The sequence below is a fragment of the Manacus candei genome, unplaced genomic scaffold, assembly GCF_025592945.1.
Source record: "Manacus candei isolate 608988 ecotype Guabito, Panama unplaced genomic scaffold, ASM2559294v1 h1tg000094l, whole genome shotgun sequence".
Classification (NCBI taxonomy): domain Eukaryota; kingdom Metazoa; phylum Chordata; class Aves; order Passeriformes; family Pipridae; genus Manacus; species Manacus candei.
Genome location: NW_026138142.1, coordinates 5315482 through 5333359, shown reverse-complemented (window position 1 = coordinate 5333359; position 17878 = coordinate 5315482). Strand labels below are relative to the sequence as shown.

At 53.3% G+C, this 17878-nt stretch overlaps 1 protein-coding gene across 2 annotated transcripts in view; it reads left to right on the top strand.

Annotated features, from left to right (window-relative positions):
- The window catches only part of GJC2 (gap junction protein gamma 2), a 37439-nt gene that overhangs the window by 7314 nt on the left and 12247 nt on the right, over nt 1-17878 (top strand). Inside the window, exon 1 of one of the 2 annotated variants that reach the window (XM_051768399.1) lies at nt 90-295. The exons of the other annotated variant lie outside the window; for it this stretch is intronic. The gene's annotated coding sequence lies outside the window, so the exon portion shown is untranslated. Of the gene's footprint in view, nt 1-89; nt 296-17878 lie in introns of those variants that run through there. 2 annotated transcript variants of the gene reach the window in all.

Genomic DNA, 17878 nt, shown 5'->3' with positions numbered 1-17878 from the left:
TTTTTTTTTTTTGAAGGAAATTCGAGAAATAAAAGGAAATTAAGGAATCCTTGGCGTCCGGGGGTTTGCAGTGTCAGATCCAGAGGAGCTTTCCCGGCTCGGGAAGCCTCCCCCAGTGGAGGTCTCCACGTCACCATCTCCAGGCTGGATCAGCGGGAAGAGCCCGAAGGGTTCGAAGGGGTGTGGGAGGGAGGAGAAGCGTCGGGAGTTCTGCCCGCGGCACCGGGCAGGGACAGGGATCCACAGCCAGCCAGGATGGGACGTTTTTGGGAAGGACTGAGCCCGGAGATTCTCTGTATGTTACTTTTCAGTTTGTTTTATTTCGTTCCCCCCCCTCCCCTTCCCCGCTTTATTTCGCTGATGAGTTTTTTTAGCTTGGCTGATTCCCAGCGCTCCACAGATCCCCTCCCTCTGCTTCAACCCCGCTCTGCTCCCACCCTGCTCCTCATTTTCTGCCCTTTTCCCGTCGTTTTGTGTGGGAAATGTGCTCGTTTTGACTTGACGTTCGTGTCCTGCCTTTCCTGCCGGCGGTGAGAGCCTCAACATCCCTATTTGGCAGCAGTTTGTGCTCTTGGTGGGTGTAAACCATCCCCCGGCACCCAGGGCACTGCAAATCCAGCTCCTGGAGGTTTGGGATTAAGCTGCTGGTGGTTTAGCTTTTTCCTTGTGGAAAAAGTAAGGAATTCTTGGCTGGGAGGGTGGGGAGGCCCTGGCACAGGTTGCCCAGAGAAGCTGTGGCTGCCCCTGGATCCCTGGAAGTGTCCAAGGCCAGGCTGGTGGAAGGTGTCCCTGCCCATGGCAGGGGGTTGGAATGAGATGATCCTAATGGTCTTTTCCAACCCAAACCATTCTGGGATCCTGTGAAACCCCTCTGTGCTCTGGGACCTCCTGGCCTCTCCCTGCCCCAAACCTCCTTCCCCTCTCAGACCACCAGAGGTGGGGAGAGGAAGATACTCCAGGGTCTGGTTTTCCTGCTGGTCCTGAGTTACACTTGTGAGGTTTCTGCAAGTTTTTGGGTCTGCATCCTGCTTCCTTTGGGATCAGCAGCTTAGATCCCTTTGCTCCTGCATCACAAGGTCTTTAAGGAGGACTCTGGACACAGGAGCTCATCCCAGCAGAAGATGTGGATTTGCAGCTGCTGCCTCTAACCCACGGACAACAGGTCCACTGATCTTCTCTGTGAGGTGCTTTTGGATTGTTTTTAAAACAGATTTTCCACGCTTTTCATCCCCACATCCAAAAACACCTCACAAAGGATGTGCTCCCTCCTGTCAGCCGGGGAAACCGAGGCACGGGGAGCATCACCACCAGTGGGAACATCACCACCAGTGGGAGCTGCACCTGCTCCTTGGTGGCCTCCTCTTCTTGGCCAACCAGCCCTTCCTTGAGGGAAAACTCTCCTCTTGGCTATGGAACACCCAGGATGTTCTTCTGGAGTGGGATCTCCAACTTGCATCCCCCATCCACACCTCAAAGCCCTGAGAAGAGCTTCATGGGGAGATGCTGCTGCATTTTTGTCACCTTTATTAGTCCCATTCTTTTTAAATCCCTGAGATCTTCCTTGGGGTTAATGGGTAACCCTCAGCTACATCCCTTCTACCTCCAGACCTCTGCAAACTTGGGTGCAACCAGCATTTGTCCAAAGGGTTTTCAGGAAAGAGGGGCTGGAAAGAGCTCCTGAGCCCTCCTTGGTCATGCCTGAGCAGGCATTTCTCTCTCCTCTGCTGGAAACTCCATCTCCCATCCCAAAATGCCCTTTCCATCCATACCAAGCACAGGAACTTGGCTTAATTAATTGATTTGAGCTGTGCTTAATGGGTGAGTGTTGTGTCCTGTCCTGGTGGGAGGCTGAGTAAACAACCCCATATCCCAACCTGAGGGACACAAGGAGTCTTAGGAGGCTACAGACATCATCTTCTTTTCCCCCAAATTACCTTGGAATGCCACAGGAGGGCAATCTGTCCTGTGTCCAAAGCCTCCTTAGGAAGCTGGAGGAAGGAAATCCATCCTAACCCAGCTCCAGTGAGTCACTGGCGGGTGGGAAGGGGAGAAAGGGACATGAGGCTGATGGGGAATCTGAGCCTTGTGCTCCTCCTGCAAGCTCTGAGAGCTATTTCTGAGACAATCCTTGGGTCTTGTCCAAGACCAAAATACCAGGAGACTTTTTTTATCAGTGTGTGTAAGAAGGAAACCCCTCCTTGCCCAGCAATCCACTGTGGAGGTGGAGTGGTATTCCTGCAGGTCCCAGCGCTGCCCAGGACTCTCCTCTCCTGTAATTCAGGGTTTCTTTGGAATTCTTCCACCCAGTGTTCATCCAACCAGCCCAGGGGTCATTTTTAAGGCTGCACAGCTCCCTTTGACCTGATTTGTTTCTTGGAAGTCGTGGTGAGCAACCCTGTAAATCCACGTGGTTCCTGCTCCTCGGTGCCAGGAAAAGGGAAAATAAGGGAGCTTGTGTGGGATTTCTGCACATCATCGCTGCAACCTGGGGCTGCAGGAACAGAAGACGGGGAAAATGGAAGGAAAATCAGGAGCCCCATCCTATAAATGAATATAAATTGCTATTCCACCTCTAACTTTGCTGGAGCAGTTTGTTTCTCTCCCTGCCTCGGCCTTTCTTTTTTGGTGCTGTGGGTTGTCCCCTCATTGCTCTGGCTGCACCCTCAGGAGGTGGGGATCCCCCATCCCAGCCTCAGGTGTGCCCTGAGCTGTCCCTAAGGAGTGAGGTGACTTCACAAGGATGAGCCAAGCCCTTGAGCAGGTCAGCAGAGCTCCTCCAAGAGCTGCACGCCCTCCTCCGTGTTCTGACTTTTCCATCCTCCTGGGGAGGGCGGCAGCTTTTCCCAGTGGATGTGGAGATGTGGGAGATGCTGAGCAAGGTGGGGATCTCAGGGCTGAGATCCCTTCAGCAGAGGCTGAAGGCACCTCAGGTCAGGGAGCAAGGCCAGCTCTGATGTTGGATGGAGCTGCCTGGAGTCCTGTCCAGCCGTGTTGTCTCCAAGGGGAAGATCCCACCAGCTCCCTGTGCCACTGTTTGTCTGGGAGACTTATTTCATATCCATTTGAATTCTTTCCTGGCTGCATCTTGTCCTTTCCTGGTGTGTTTTTGAGCTGTCTGCTGAGAACCCCCAACACACCCCCCGAGGGGGACTGGCCCCAAGCTCGGTCCCATCACCCCAATCATTAATGACACTCAACAGCCTCAGCCCTGGGAGATGCCACCACCAGCTGGGAGCAGTGGGGGTGACAGGGTGGCACCTCTGCAGGGGCCAGGGTGGTCCCAAGAGCCTCTTTTCTGGGTGGATGGACACAGATCACCCCCGTTTCCTCAGAGATAAGGTCCATTTCGACAGAGCAAGGATGGAGGGATCTTGGCATCTCCCAGAGGTGTTATTTCTGGCCCTTTTTAATTCCCTCCTGAACACGAGCTGGGCCTGGAGCTGAACCAGTGTCTGCCTTGTGTGAGGGGCCTTTCAAGCACAGGGTGGAGGCCAGGGAGGCAACGAGCCACTGATGGCACATGCGAGCCCACCAGTGGGGTGTACGTGGACAAAACCATGGGAAAACAGCCCAGAAATGTGGTTTATCCCCCACTGTGGCCAAACCACCTGGGGTGAGGCATCACTTCCAGCTCCAGCCCAGCCTTGAGCAACTTTGGGTGCTTAAATCCCTCCTCTGGATCAACACAGAGTTAATCCAACCCACGACCCCAAACAACGGGTTCCAGCCCCAGAGAACACCCTGCCGTGCATCCGGAAGCCTCTGCTTTGGAAACCTGAAGCCGGTTCAAAGATCATCCCGAGCCAAATTCCTCCAGGCGCGTTTTTATCGTCCCTTTTCTTTTTTTTTTCCTGCCGGGGACAATGGGTTCGCTCAGTGCTCTGCCCAGCCCTTTCCTCCGCGCTCCCAGACAGAAACAGTTAACCAGGTTCGCTGAGGAATGAATGTCCTGGTTTCCTTTCCAGGGCAGGCAGCTCCCCCTGCCTCCCCCCTGCCCCGGGGAGGAGCCGCTCTCCAGTGACATGATGCAAGAGCAGGCGATGTCTCCCCGGCTCTGGCTGTGTTTTCGCTGACCCCGTGGCCTGTGCGAGCACTGCCAGGTCGCCCCGGGGCCTTTGTGCGGCACGAGAGCAGCCCTTTTGCTCTCCTCTGGTGATGGGTGGGACGCGGGAGCACCTCGTGGCTCCCGGGGGGGGGGATGCTGAGCCAGCCCCGGCTCTGGAGAGTTCCGAGTCAGAACAGATCAAGGCTGATAGAAAGGATGAGACGCTGGAGAAGAGGAGGGGAGGAGGAGAGGGGGGGAAAGATGATGCCACGGGCATCGCAAAGCAACCCCTCCTGTGGAAACAGCCTCTTTTGGAGAGCCGTGGCTTCTCCCGGGGCTTGTGGTTGGATCTCCCAGGAAAGGGGAGAGCGCCAGGGCCGGGGCCCTGTGCTGACCTCAGCCCCCAGGGGCTGTGTGAGGGACACTCCATGCTGGGTTTGGTAGGTGTTTAGGGGTCACCCCAGATGTCACAACCCATTAGCTGTGCCGGGGCTCCGGGGAGAGCCGCTGGATGATGCCGTGTGATGATGCTCCAGCTGCCGGAGCAGCCGGCCGGGAGGAGCCGCTCCTGCCGCCGCTCCTCCAAGGGCACTGCAGGGAGCCTGCCTGGCAGTGGGGCTGCGTTGCATGCTTGGTTTGGCTTGGCTTGGTGGGAGGTGGTGGCTCTGGGGCTGCAGAATTCCCAGACAAAGCGTTTTCCGTGCGGCGGGGCCGGAGGGAGACGGGTGAGATCAGCCGCGGCTGCTTGGATGGGGCCGGAGGTGTGCGGAGCGTGGATGTGGCACGGAGCGAGGAACGCTGGGCTGGTGGAGAGTGAGGCATCCCACGGCTCTGTCTGGGGCGTGGAGACCCGCCCGGCATCCCGGTGGGAGCGGAGAGGTGAGGAGCTCCGGCTGGAGAGCAAAGCTCTCCCGACACCCCCGGGGTGGGGAGAGGGACCGTGTGTCACCGCGATTTTGGGAGAGCAGGGGCACTGCTGTGCCCTCTGCTTTGGCCCCAGCCTGGGAGATGGCTCGGGCTGGTTTTTAGGGGGCGGGACCCGTGGCAAAATGACCAGAGCTGGGGCTGGTCCCTGCCTGGGGGCTGCTCCAGCCCTCCCTCTCCTCGGCCCTCGGGGCTGCTGTGAGGTTTGGCCAAGGCTGTGCCTGCACATCAGGGACAACTCCAGTGCCAAACGTAGGGTTTGACCTCCTGTGTCAGCCCTGAGCTGTGGGGTCAGTGGGGCGCTCCCAGTTTTGTGGGATAACCTTAACTCCTGGCTGTGACAGCAGAGAGGGAATGCCGTGGAAAACAGGAGGAGAGGGATTTAGCCAAGGCAGAAGGGCAGCTTTCTCCAAGAAATTCCGTGTCTGCAGGTTTCATGTGCCAGCCAGGACACGTGTGGGGGTGGAGCTCGTTTATTTAATCTTCCAGGAGCGGAGCTCTCCCGGAGATCCCGAGGTGGGAGGGTGAGGAGGAAACTCTGCTCCGGGCAGCTCCCTTCTTGCAAGCTTTAGTCCCTGTCTCCCGGATCTCGTGGCTGCAGAGCCTCCTGGCACTTTTTGAGCCGTTCCAGAGGATTTTAATAGCAAGTAGTGAGGGTGAGGTCAGATTTATAGGGAGTGCTTTTTATGGTGTTTGTGTTGGCAGGGTGTAGTTAATGCACGGTTTGAAATATTCACTGAAACCTTTTATCACCAGAGCTTAAAAACAACAGAGCAGTGATGAAAGTCCCGTGCTAATTAAGGAGAAGGGTTGATTTAGGGCTAGAGCTGCTGCAAAATGCCTGGCTTTGGGAGGTTACTGCAGGCTGAAGTCCCCCGTGGGGAAGGAGAGATGATTTCATCCCTCAGCATGGTGGGATCCATCCAGGTTTAGGGATCCATCGTGCCAGTGAAGGTCACATCTGGCACTGAGAGGGACAGACCGTGGTGCCTGGGGCTCCTGTCCGTGCTCACAGCTGGGCAGAGCGAGAGGATCAGCAGCTGCAGGAGGCAGTCGCTTAAATGTGCTTCTTTAATTACCCAAACCAGCTCACCCCCACAGATACGGGGCAAAGCTGGTGTTAAAAACACACCCCATCACTCCTCTCCCTGTGTCTTTGTGGGATCTCAGTGACACAGCCCAAGTTTTGGGAAAATCAGGGGCTTGGTGAGACCTGTGGGGTTTGGAGTGATTGAACCTCACGAGCATCTCACAAAAAAACACCCTCCTGCTGCTCTTTTTCCACTGAAGGGCAGGATTACCCCTCTCCCAAGGTGTGAGAGTGTGAAACTTCCTCATGTGCCAGCAGTGGGTTATCTTAGAGCATAAGGAAGGTCTTTATCCATAAGACACCTACTTTCCAATCAGCTCCTGATCCCTCTGGTTGTGTCCACCTTCCCTCCTCCAGCATCACAGGAGAGGAGGAGAAGCAGGTGATTGAGCAGCACCTTGGTGTGGGGTGGGTGTTTTTAAGGATAGTTAAAGATGTGAACTAGCAGGAAAGAGTTGCAGGGGGATGACACATCTTGGACAGGGCGTGGTTCTGCTCTCCTGGTTCCTGAGAGCCCGTGGAGAGGTTTAGAGGGGAGAGAAGAGCTGGAAACTGAGCTGAGTCCCAGACCAGCCCTTGGAGGCCAGGCAGATCACAGAATATGGAATCCTAACGTCACAGAATGGTTTTGGTTGGAAGGGACCTTGAAAATTAGCCTGTTCCAATTCCCTGCCATGGGCAGGGACACCTCCCACCATCCCAGGTTGCTCCAAGACCTGTCCAACCTAGCCTTGGACACTTCCAGGGATCCAGGGGCAGCCACAGCTTCTCTGGGCAACCTGTGCCAGGGCCTCCCCACCCTCACAGGGAAGATGCTGACCTTGGTTCCAGGGAGGGTTGAACACCCCAGTTTAGGTATCTAAATCCCACCCAAATGCCTTAAAACCAGTCTTGGAGGATGCCAGGAAAGATCTTTTCACTTTGAGGAGACCATGGCACATGGTCCTTCCTCCACCCCACCTCACAGTTGCTCCATACCCCTGCAACCCTTTTCCTAGAAACATCTACTGGGACTCCCCTTCCAGGCAAAAGAGCATTTTATTCCAGGCCAGTTGGTTAGGAAAGATCCTGATTTGCTTTAGGCATCCTGGTAGCTGTATCCCAGTAGATATATCCTACTAGGTGTATCCTAATAGGAAGGAAGGGAGAGAAAGCCACAGGATTAGGACACATCTCTGAGCCTCCAATCTCCATGCATGAGCTGGAAAATCGAGGGAATTTGGTTCCAAGTGGTTTAGTGGAGCAGGGAGCCTTCTATTTTAGGAGATTTCTGATATATCTCAGCCTGCAGTGCACCACACAGATTTAAAAAAGAATAAAAAAAAAAGACACAAAACCAACACCCACACACACACACACACACTTCTGCTACTGGCAGTGAAATTTTGGCTGACACACGTGAATCCCCATTAACCCGTGGCCCCTGTCAACGTGCTGGTACAGCAGGAGAGCCCATCCTGCTGTTATTCCTTGTCGTGGGAAGCTTCCAACAAACCAGCCAACACAAATATTTGGAGGAAAGGCAGGGGCTGCCTGGAGGGAGCCGTGGTGGGCAGGAGCAGCTCCTGCCACCAGGCAGGAGGTGACATCATCCGGATTCCTTCGCCGAGGAATGCGGGATTTGGTCTTCCCTGCCCATAATTGCTCTTCAAAAACAGACCTGCCCAGGGAAGCAGCTTTCACCCAGCCCCTTCCAGTGCACGTCCCCAGTTCCCCTTCTCTTGCCTAGATCAATGGAGGTGTTTCAGGAAAGAGGATAAAATCGGTCGTTCCCCAGATCGCGGGTGAAAGCGCCTGAAATTCCAGAAGTCGGGAGCTGGGCAGAAATCTGGGCAGGCACTGGAGCTTTTGGGGGGAGTGAGGATTTCTGAGGGCAGGTGATGGGCTGTGTGTGTGGAATTCTGAGCTGCATGTGACAGAATGATGGGTGACCCCCAAGGTGACCCCCTTTCTTGGTCCTATCAAGCCCAGTGCCCACGTCAGGTGTTTTTGGATCCAGGGCTTCAGTGATGAGTGAAGTGAGTTGGACTTGATGCTCCTTGCAGATCCCTTCCAATCTGAGATACTCTCTGATTCTGTGGCTGGAGCAGATGTGCTGATGTGCAGAGCACCCTGGACAACCAGCCAACAAACACCTTGCTCAGTCCAGGGCAGGGGTTGTCCCCCCGTGCTGGGCACTGCTGAGGCCACACCTGGAATTCTGTGTCCTGTTTTGGGCCCCTCATGACAAGAAGGTCACTGAGAGGCTGGAGCGTGTCCAGGGAAGGGAATGGAGCTGGGAAGGGGCTGGAGCAGCAGGAGCAGCTGAGAGAGCTGGGGGAGCTCAGCCTGGAGAAAAGGAGGCTCAGGGGGGACCTTCTCACTCTCCACAACTTCTTGAAAGGAGGTGAGAGCAGCCAGGGGGTTGTCGGGCTCTGCTCCCAGATAACAAGTGAAAGGATAAGAGGAAATCACCTCAATTTGCACCAAGGGAGGTTTAGTTTGGATATCAGGGAAAATTTCTTCATTGAAAGGATGGTCAGGCACTGCAACAGGCTGCAGTTGTGGAGTCACCATCCCTGGAAGTGTCCAAAAAGGGTGTGGATGTGGCACTTGGGGATGTGGTTTAGTGGTGAACAGGGCAATGCTGGGGTAATGGTTGGGCTTGATGATCTCAGAGGTCTTTTCCAACCTTAATGATCCTACGATTCCATGATTAGTCTGGCAGAGCTAATTCTCCAGCAAAGCCAAAATTCCCTCTTGGCTTCTCCCCGGGGTCGAGTTTCCCCACGTCCCGTCTCCAGCCCCTCGAGCTCACAAACCCTCCGCCCCCGACTCTGCACTGGCTCCAACCTCAGCAAACACCTCTGGAAATTCACGTCATCAGCACTTCCAGGGGCATCAGGGACAGCAGAGGGGTCAGTTCCTGTGGGATGGAGCCTGTTCCCCTCATTTCAATAGGTGGAACTAGGTGTAGTTCAGCCACCCCCCATTACGAGTCCAACAGGGTGATTTAGGGGTTGGAAAGGCCTGGAGTATTTTGCTCTCAGTGCCTGACAGAGGATGGCTGGCAGGAAATGAAACCACTGTGCTCCGAGGCAGGGGTGGCTTTGCTTCTCTAATTTTCCACCAGGTTTTGGAAATTCTTGGCAATTAAATAAAGAGCAGAAAAGAAGGGCTCTGGCCAAAGGAGAAATCCCACTTGGTCAGCTGGATTTTTGAAATGGGTGGAGTGAGGACTTTTTGAATGGACAGCAGGACGAGGGCTGGCCAGGGTCTGGATCTGCATCCTGAGGGTGGTGGGATGTGGCACTAGGGGTGCCAGGAGGAGCCCTGCTTCTTTTTGGGGCCAACCATAGGGGTGGACACAACGTGGAGCCTGGGATCGTGGCAGGGAGATGCCCTGATGGTTCATCAGGGCAGAGGAGGCACATCTAAGGAGGCAACAATGCAGCTGGCTGGGGTCAAGTCCCACATGGGACAGGGTGGCAGTGCCATGGGAGAGACCCTCATGGCATGTCCTGGGCCTGGTTTGGATATTATCTCCCAGCAGGCAAGTCCCTTCCTTCACCATGTCTTGTCCACCCTCCATCACAGGGCTGCTCCATCACCACCCTGCTGCTGATCAGGGCTCATGGTTTGCAGGACTCTTACTGCTCCAGAGAAGGCAAAAACACATCTTCCTTGTGCTCTTGCCTTTGGAAGAGGTGGGAATAGGGGTCTCCTGCTCATTTCTGCCTGGAGACACCCTGGAAACAGCAGAGTTGGCTGAGCAGCACCAACACGAGCTCCAGAGGAGCTGCAGCGCTGCAGAACATAATTTGGGGGTTTGGTTCATGTTCCTTAACTTGTTGCTTCTTCACATTTCTCAGAAGCACAGATGGTGGTGTGGTTTCTTAATTATTTGTGTCTGGAGGGTAAAGGCAGGATGACTTGGAGAGGAAGGGAGGGAAAGAACCAGAGATGGAAAGAGTGAACTTTCGAGAAGAGCCTCCCACCACTTCATCTTCCTTCCTCAGCTTCTGGTAACGGCTGAGCTCAGTCAGGGTCACTAATTGCAGCTTTTCACCCCAGAAAATTCTCCAGGGGTTTCCTGGAATACCAGCATGTGGTGGGCTGGGTGTCCAGCCAGTGACCACCACAGCAGAGAGGAGGGACCTCAGCTGAGCAGCAGCAACCTTAGATGTGTCCCAAAAAGCTGGCTGAGGCCAGAGCCCCTGACTTGGCATTTCTGAGGGTGAATTTACCACAAAGTGAAGGAGAATCAGGGGTTTTTTCTTAAATACCCTCTATCCACAGGATTTTCCATGTCTTTTTTAGCTTAGCAGAGGAAGCTGAACCAGCTCTGGGCTGACAGACAGCGTGGAAGAAATGTGAGCGAGAGACTGGGAGCCTGGGGAGGGCCTTTCTGCAAATCATGGGGGGATTTTAGTATTACTGTGAATTAAACCATGGCTGTAACATCCTCTGTGTCCCATCCCCAGCCTCACAGTGGAGCTTCAGGCATCCCTGCTTGGAAAACATCCAAAAACACAAGGCCTGGTGGTGCCAGGGCAGGTACCCCTGGCAGCAGGAGCCCCTCCAAATCCCCAGGGTGGTGGAGGGTTTGGTGTGAGCAGGGCAGGACTCACCTGAGCTGCTCATTTCTCTGGGAAAACCTGCACCTGGCACTCTCCCCTGGGAAGATCCCTGCCTTCAGGACCAACCACCTGTATGAGCAAAGAGAGAGGAACCTCCCCTCGCTGCCCTCCTGTCTCGGGGTGTGGATCAGCCCCAAGCTCTGCTGGCTCAGTCCCACAGCTGTGTCACAGGCATGGAAGGGCTGTCCACCTCCTCCTCCCACATCCTCCTTCCTTCCCCTTCCGCCTCAGCGAGCTCATTCATGACCAAACCTGGGCGGGAAGGACGCGGGGAGCGGGATCGGCGCTGGCCGAGGGAGGTTGTGGGCCCAGAGGGACTCAGTCCTTGTTTTCACAGCTGGATTCCGTATTATCCTTTCTTCTCTCCAGCTTTTTATGGCTGCTCGTTCCCTGGAGCAGCCTGTTGGGAAGCAGACTGTGTGCTCATGTGGGGGCACAACCTGCTGCTGCTTCAGGAGGGGCAGCGAGCGGGGCCGTTCACCTCAGGGCTGGGGACCTTTTTTGGTCAGGATGAGGGGCAATGGCCATAAACTAAACCACAAGAGGTTCCACCTCAACGTGAGGGAGAACTTCTTTACATTGAGGGTGGCAGAGCCCTGGAACAGCTGCCCAGGGAGAGCGTGGAGTCTCCCTCTCTGGAGACATCCCAAACCCACCTGGGCTCGTTCCCGTTTCATCTGCTCCAGGTGACCCTGCTTTGGGAGGAGGTTGGATGGGATGATCTCCAGAGGTCCCTTCCAACCCTAAGGAATCTGTGATTCTGACTCTGTGACCTGCACAGACTCATTAAGGATTCAGGCTCTAAGGGATCGTGCATTCCTGCAGTGGGGCCACACGATGGATCCTGTCTGGGGAGGGGGAAATCCTACAGGGAGGAAGATGCCATCCCATAATGGTCCTCTGAGGGTGCCCAGACCTCCTGGCTGCTGGGTAGCAGGGACACAACCAGTGTGGGGTAGGTTTTGGTGGGGGCTGATGTAGGGTTTGGTGCTGTGATGTAGGGTTTGGTGGTGCTGGTATAGGTTTGGTGCTGTTAGAGGTTTTGGGGATGCTGGTGTAGGGTTTGGGGGTGTGGTGAAGGGTTTGGGGGTGTGGTGAAGGGTTTGGTGGTGCTGGTATGGGTTTGGTGCTGTTAGAGGGTTTGGGGTTGCTGGTGTAGGTTTTTGTGGTGCTGCCGTTGGTGTGGTGGTACTGGAGTAGATTTTGGTGGTGCTGGTGTAGGTTTTGATGGTTCTGCTGTAGGGTTTGCCATTGGTTTGGTGGTACTGGTGTAGGTTTTGGTGGTGCTGGCTCAGGTTTGATGGTGCCTGTCTGGGGTTTAATGGTGTGGTGTAGGGTTTGGTGGTGCCTGTCTAGGGTTTGGTGATGTGGTGTAGGATTTAATGGTGTGGTGGAGGGTTTGGTGATGTGATGTAGGGTTTAATGGTGTGGTGTAGGGTTTGGTGGTGCCATTGTAGGGTTTGGTGATGTGGTGGAGGGTTTGGTGATGTGGTATAGGATTTAATGGTGTGGTGTAGGGTTTAATGGTGTGGTGGAGGGTTTGGTGGTGCCATTGTAGGGTTTGGTGATGTGGTATAGGGTTTAGTGGTATGGTGTAGGGTTTAATGGTGTGGTGGAGGGTTTGGTGGTGCCAATGTAGGGCTTGGACAGTTGGTTGCCCAGCCTGGCAGACAGGTAGGTCTGTGCCCATGCCCAGTGTGGTGGAGGGCGTGCAGAAGGTGCTGCCAGTGCCCCACTGGAAGCCCGAGGGCTCGGACCTCCAGCACTGCACATCTCAGAGCCAACCTTTGCTTCCAGCATGGCCCAGGGCCAGGTGGGACTGGCTCCAATCCCACCTGGCTGCCAGCCTGGGGGCACCTGTTCCACCTCAGTATCTCCAGAGGGGACAGAGGGACACTGATCCCATCCCCTCCAGCCCTGCACGCTTTGGGGATGAGGAGACACGTGGTCTCCCTTCTTGGCACGGGGCACCCGGTGGCTACAGAGGTCAGGCAGGAGCTGTGACCTCTCCAGCGTCAGCAGGGGGGGGCCCACCTATGTAAGCACATCCAGGAAGGCTCCCATCCCTTTCCCAGCCCGTGCTCCCTTTGGATCAGACCGTCCGGGCTCCGCCGATGCTCCATCCCCGGGCTCCGGGAAGGTACCGTGTCCCTCCCCCAGGCACTGCTCCGGGCACTCCTCCCTCATCCTCCTCTTTTCTGCATGAAAATACGGCTCTGTCATTAAATCTGTGCATAATCACCCACGGGGTAATTTATTAGTGGTTTTTACAGTTAATAGTTACTGGTGATGATGGTGTATGGGAATATTTGGGTGAGCAGGGTAGGAGTATCCCTGCTGGTGCTGGGATCCCGGCCAGAAGGATAGGAAAGCACTTGGAGTAATAATGTTTCCTTTTTTTTTTCCCTTTATTTTCTGTTTTCTCTGTTATCTAAGAACAGTTGGCAAGAGCACATCCCATCCTTTTACTTCCTCATTTATCCCGTTCGAGTCTCTCTCTTTTCCCTTTTAATTATGTTTAGGTCTAATTAATAATGGGGAGATGGGCCATAAAGAGCCATCTCAGTCTCTGGAACCTTTGCTCTGGCATTTGCTTTCTTGTCTTCATAGAATCATGGAATGATTTGGGTTGGGAGGGACCTTAAAGCTCATCCAGTTCCAACCCCCTGCCATGGGCAGGGACACCTTCCACTGTCCCAGGTTACTCCAAGCCCTGTCCAACCTGGAATTCCTCCAGGAGTGGGGAGTGACAACCTCTCTGGGCAACTTCTTGTTGTCTTCAGTGTCCTTTTGAAGTTGATGCTGGATTTTTTGCAGAGGGGTCTGGTGTCCAGGGCTGAGCTCAGGAGGGTGTTTGGGTGATTTGGGGTGGCAGCTCTGCAGCAGAGTTTATCTGGGACAGGGATGGGTTCCTGTGGTGGAGGGAGGGTTTGGCAGCTCTCCCCAGCCCTTGTCCCCATTTGCACAACACTCGGATCATGGAGCAGCCTCACTCTTATGGCTCCATCTGACCTGGTAAGTCAGAGGCTTCTCCAAAGCCAAAATATTGGGAAACAGATGTCCCAGGGATAAATGTTGGGATTCTCAGAGAGGCTTGGTGTTTTGCATACCATGGGCCAGATAAGATTTTGTCTTATCTTCCAAGTTCTGCTGCCTGAGCTCAGGTCCTGCAAGCAGAGCACTTTCCAAAGTGCTGGATGGTGGGATTGGGACACCAGAGGAAGGTCACAAGGATGATCAGAGGGATGGAGCACCTCTCCTATGAGAAAGGGCTGAGAGAACTGGTATTGTTCAACCTGGAGAAAAGAAGGCTTCAGGGAGACCTTCAAGCCCCTTCCAGTGCCCAACAGGACTCCAAGAGAGTGGGAGAGGGACTTTGGAGTGACAGGACAAGGGGGAATGGCTTTAAAATGACAGAGGACAAGGTTAAATCAGATATTGGGATGAAATTCTTCCCTGTGAGGGTGGGGAGGCCTTGGCACAGGTTGCCCAGAGAAGCTGTGGCTGCCCCATCCCTGGAAGTGTCCAAGGTCAGGTTGGATGGGGCTTGGAGCAACCTGGGCTAGTGGAAGGTGTCCCTGATTAATTAAAATCATTCCCCTTGTCCTGTCACAGTCTGCCCATATAAAATATAAAATATAAAATATAAAATATAAAATATAAAATATAAAATATAAAATATCCCTCTCCCTCTTTTCTAAGCCTCCTTTAGGCCCTGGAAGGGGCTCTCAGCTCTCCCTGGAGCCTTCTCTTCTCCAGGTGAACCCCCCCAGCTCTCCCAGCCTGGCTCCAGAGCAGAGGGGCTCCAACCCTTGGAGCATCCCCGTGGCCTCCTCTGGACCTGCTCCAACAGCTCCACATCCTTCTTGTGCTTTGTTTGTGTGGATCCAGAGGACACAACTGCTCCACTTTGGGGGGTTGCTGCCTTTACCCTCAAGCTCTGCCTAAGGCCTTTCTGGCTGCTCCCACCCCTCCTTCCCTCTTCCTGCACTGACATTGGGAACATGGTTTTCATGCAGCTGAAAAATAGGGGAAAATTTTCCTTTTATCCGCTTGGCAACAGTCAGGGACCTCACCCAGCAGGTCCTGAATGGAGCCCAGAAGCCGTGGCTGAGCTTCCAACCTCTCCTGCCCCCTTTTCCTGGGGCTCTTCCAAGCTCCCTCCCCACACACCATCTCTGCCTATCCACAGGTGTTAGGGGAAAAGGGAAAAAAAACCCAACAAACCAACCAACCCACACCTTTCTGGAACGGCCAAACCCGTGTCTGTTTGCCCTTTTTTTTCCAGCATTCTCCAGCATTTCCCATGCACCCTTGACCTTTTTCCTCTGCCCCTGCCTGCATTAAGGCATCTCTGCTGGGTGAACTGTGGATGGAGGAATGTCCACATGGAGCAGGGAGGGAGGAGACGACGTGCCGTGACCTTTGTGCGGGGACGGATTTCCTCTGGTTTTTAATTGAATTTATTATTTTATTTTATTTTATTTTTTTGTCACTCTTTTTTTGTACGAGTTCAGGAAAGTCTGGAGCAAGTCAAGCCTGGCTTGGCTTCACAGGCTGGAAAGTTTATTGCTTCCTGTTATGAGAGCTCAGGGAGCCAGGATGGGTTTGCAGGAGGAAGGTGGGCAGCGCTAACGCCGGGGGTGACCCCGACGGGCGGGGCTGGACATGGCCCTTCATTCCCATCCCTCCTCCAGCTACTTCAGGAAAGGGAAGCAAATACAGAAGGGGAATGATTGCACCGTTTGACCCCTGGCTATTGAGGCAGAATATTTTCTTTGGAGCAGGAACAGACACGGGGGAAAAAAGTGCTATATAAGGGTTTTGCTGAGCCACATCCCGGGGCTCCCCGTGAGTCCCTTCTTGCCACCTTTCAGGGCCTCCCCTGTGTTATCTCACCACCTTGGAAAACTTCAGCAGAAAGGTTCCCCTCTGAAAAAAAAAAAAAAAAAAGGTGTTTTTTTCTCCACACTGAAATTTATCTCAGGAATGTGTCCATCACAGCGAAATTTGCAGCTGGGAAGGGCTGGAATAAATCCCTTCTGCTCTCCAGCCCAGGTTTAAATGCTTCCTCTGTTTTTTTGTGCTTTGGAATTTAGATCTTATTGTTTTTAACCATATCAGATTAATTTTTTGGTCGTTTTCAAAGTGAAGTGCTTTTACCTATCAGTCAGTGATCTCCAAAGGAAACCTTTCCCTGTTTTCCAGCATAAATGTTATTCTTTCTGCTAACAGCATTGGCTTTTTGCTCCAGGCAGAAACCAGTGCAGAAATTCATAGAAATTCCATGTTCTGACCCATCTTCTGGGCTAACTGAGGCACAACCATGGCCCAAATTCCATGGAAATTCCGAGTTTACATTTGCAGAGTGGACAGAAGAAAACAGCCTTCACCTCGTGCCCAAACAGCCTTTATTAAGCAGCCAAAATCCCCACAGGCTTTGGAAAAGTGTGTGAGATCAGATTTTCTCTTGCAAAGAGCCAGAGACCAACCACATCATCCTGATCCAGATCAAAACCTTCCTGGGTTCATCCAAAGATCAACCTGAGGGTGAATAGGAAGAGCCCTTGTCTCTCTGTCACCCAGATGACACGTTTGCACTGGGATTGTTGTCACCTCTGTCCTGAAAGGTCCTCACAGAGGTTTGTGATGGGGCAGATTTTAGCAGCAGCCCCTGGCACAGCTTTTTCTGCTGCCTGTGAATTGGGTTTTTAGGAGAGTTAAAGTTTTGGCTGAGTTCCGGGGATGGGAGCCCTGATTAGTCCCAAGTCTTAGAGAACCCCCAGAGCTCTGTGTGAAGGAGGAAGAGATGTTTTCCTGCGTTAAGTTGGGAGTGTGGTGGGATGGAAAGGGAGCCTGGAAGTCCTTGGCTGGCATGGCTGAGTTGAACAGCACTGGGGCCATTCCCATCTGCTCCCTCCTGTCTCTGCTCTGCATCTCCTGGGCAGATCCCTGGGACATCCAGGTTTGGAACTACAGGATCTTTAAGGTCCCCTCCAGCCCAAACCATTCTGGTGTTCTCTGCAGGTTTACCTGGTTCTGTCAACCAAGGACTGCCTGGGAATGAGCCACTACAAATGTCAAATAAATAACACAGTTCAGTGAACTTTAAGACTGTGTAAAAGATCACAGTATTTTCCAAGTCCAGTATTCCTTTTTTAGCAGGTCCTTTGCCATACTTTCCCTCACAAAGTGGATGGCACCCACAGCCACCAAGGGTGAGGATTTGTCCTGCATCCCACGTCTGAGAGTCAGGGAGAAAAGGTTAGAGAAGTTAATCCAAGAGGAAAAGATAAGATTTAAAATAAGATTTCCTTCAGCATTTTCCCTCACTTGTGGTGTTCAAGCGTTTTTGCTTCTCAGGAATGAAATTCTGTCACCTCAAAATCTCAATTTCCAACAAGGTAAAACCTGACATTCTTAATTTATTTCAGTTTTGTGACATTTGTCCCAAGTCAGTGATGCTGCTTCCTGGGCCATGTTTTAAAAAAACAGGCTTATCATTTGCAAAATGTGTCTTCATTTCATTCAGCTTAAAAGCTGAACAAATAAATATCCAGAAGGGGGAAATCAGAGAAGAAAATGAGCTGTCAGCACAACCCAGTGCAGAGCTTTGGAGGTTTGTGCTCAGAGTGGACAATTATGGTCCCTGCTCAGCAGTGACGCAGCAGGGAGATGTTACACCAGGTCTCATTATCATTTGTGACAGCACTTATTTATTTCAATGGGACATTTAAATAAATATGTATAGATCCCTGCTCTGAAACACAAACGGTGCCTGGGGGAGAGGTGACCTGCAGAGGTGACTCCCAGCAGCGGCAGCCGGAATTATACAAGGCTTCATCACATCTTTTCCCCTCTGTCTCCTCTCTTTCATTCCCCTTTTCTCGATGCCAAGCATTAAATTGAGGGCATGGGATGCTGCAGGGGCGGGTTTCCCCTGTACATTCATTTGTGGCTCTGCCTTCAGCCTTCTGCCTCCTTCCCTGGGTGATGCTTTGGTGGTGGGAACCACTCAGTCCCTGCCACTGGGGTGGCTGGAGAGGCTGGGCCTCAGCTGGAGCAGGAGCAGATGTTGCCTGGCTTGCCTGGAGCACAGATGCCCCCAAAAAACTTCCACCAGGCAGCAATTGCTGCGTTTGTAAATAAACCCACGCGGTCGGAAAGCAAAGGGCCTGGAAAATCTGTGTGACCCACGGG